Below are 2,172 nucleotides of genomic sequence, written 5' to 3'. Positions count from 1 at the left end.
GCTATCAGAAGGACTAGCTCCACTGGGGACAGACCAATTAAACCATTTCCATCTCCTCCTCCCTGCAGGCTCATGTTGCTCCTGGTAGTCTTAGAGTAGGTCTGGCACAGGTCTCAGTTTGTGAATGTCTCAAGTGAGACATGGTGAGACACACTCAAGGGAACGCTAAATCTGAAATTCTCACCAGAGTGGTGTCCTGGTGGTCCTAGGTCCAGCCACACTGACCCTATCTTGGCTCCTTGTGTCTACCCAGAACCAAAGTAGGGCCTAGAAGATAGCCTTTGATGTCAATTGTCATTTGATGACCCCTTTCCTGGGGTTGAAGTTGTGTGTTGCCCTGCTTCAGGTGGTAGGCCTTCCTCACTTCTGGAAGGGTTCTGGGGTGGCCTGGAGATATAGGAGATTGTCCCTCCAAAGGACTGGCAGTGACTGGAGTGGGGGAGGGGATGCAAGTTGGAGAACCAGAAGTCAATGTTTGGCTGGGGCCAAGGTCCTCCCCTCCTGCCACAGGCCAGAGGCTTTTCGCTCGGGGTTAGGACTGCTCACCACACACCTCCGATCATAGCCAGTTGTGGGGAAGCCAGGACTGAGCCTGTGGCTGCTGGGATGACAGGATGAGGAGCTAGCCTCATGGACCTTGTCCCTTACTGATCACCATCTAGCCTGGCTGAGAATACGTGTGTGTGGGTGTGTGTGTGTGGCAGAGTAAAAGCTGCTCTTCCATGCCAGGTCAGTGGGGCCTCACTGCATGTACCTCAAAACGCTGTGTCCGCGGGCACGGGGACCAGAGTGTAGCCGCACGTCTCAAGCTACTACTGCATTTGATCCGTGGAGCCCAGGACGTCTCTAGAAGAAAAATGTGGAAGCAATTACCCCGAAAGCCGTCGTTTGAGTAATTCCCAAAGAGACACCAGGGCCGGTGCTTGCGAAGCCTGGTGCGCGGCGCCCTAATGAAGCAATTAAGGCAAAGATCCTCTGACTTTGATCTCGATGGGGTAATTTTTACAAAAACATCACGGAGTGATAGATACCCATAACTCAGAGTCCTTAATTGTACTTAATTTGTTTGGAATACGAATGTGCATTTAATTAAACCCCAGCTCGGCCCGCATGCTTCAAGCAGGGCTGTCAAGGAAAATTAAGACCCAGTTTGCTTTGAAAGTTACTGGTTTTTATCAGGCAAGGACAGCAGTCTTCGAACAGAAGGTTCGAGATAATTAGGCCGAGAGCTACAACCCCAGAAAGCAGAGAGGGGCACCATGGTGGGGGGAAGGGCAGGTGAGATGGGGCCACTGTTGTAGGCAGCAGGGCCCCTTCTCACCCAGACCCCAGCTCAGGATGGCGCCTTGGACAAGTAGATTTGTGTGGCAGCTGGTGCAGGGATGATGGCCCTGAGTGTCCCACTTCAGGAATGTTCTCTAGGTCACACTGGCTGTGAGGACACACAGAAGACTTGGTCTGTAACTCTGAAAGGAATGCAATGATGCAGAACCCCCTTCAGAGTCCAGTGGGGAGGGGGAAACTGAGGCACCAGGCAAGCATCTGGTCTTATCCACATGGCCCAGGAAGCTCCAGCAGAGTGTGATGGTCTTCTAACCTCCCCACAGAGTCCTTGCCACCGGGCCTGTCAGCAAACATCCCTGCTTGGAGGCTATCCTGCTTAGTTTGGGGTGCTCTGTCCCTTGAAGTCGCAACTCTACAGGAGGTGGGGGTGATTCTGAGCATGGGACATGCCAGCCAATAGATTAAGGATCTCTCTAAGATGGAGGAGGGGAAGAGAGGCAGGATGCAGCCAATTTTATTATTCAGTCAGTTCCAGGATCCTGGGAATTGCCAGTCCCTGTTGGTTGAGACAGTAGAATGGTCTTATGTGACACAGCAGTCGAGGACTCAGAGTCTGTTTGTGTCTTTCTGCAGAAAGTTAGAGCATAGGCACACAGGTACACCTCTGTCAAGCACCAGACACAAAATACATGTAGCACTGGCTGATACATGTATGTAGACACACAAGCATGCCACACCATGTACATAGACACAGATGCTCGTGCACCACATGCCAGGGAATACATGCAGCACATACAAGACACAAGGTGCACATTTAACACAAGTTAGTAAATCCACACCAGAATACCCCATCATGTACACAGATATATATACATGACACATCTATAT

General features: G+C 51.2%; 1 annotated feature.

Annotated features, from left to right (window-relative positions):
- Window positions 460-1,700: an enhancer, noted in NCBI's record as "VISTA enhancer mm1088". NCBI's record gives its function as "enhancer in: forebrain[4/7] | limb[7/7] | branchial arch[6/7]" and the evidence as "EXISTENCE:transgenic organism evidence [ECO:0001131][PMID:17130149]".

This window comes from Mus musculus, chromosome 4 (assembly GCF_000001635.26).
Source record: "Mus musculus strain C57BL/6J chromosome 4, GRCm38.p6 C57BL/6J".
Lineage (NCBI taxonomy): Eukaryota > Metazoa > Chordata > Mammalia > Rodentia > Muridae > Mus > Mus musculus.
Note: the sequence above shows the minus strand (reverse complement) of the source record. Positions and strands in the feature narration are given on the sequence as shown.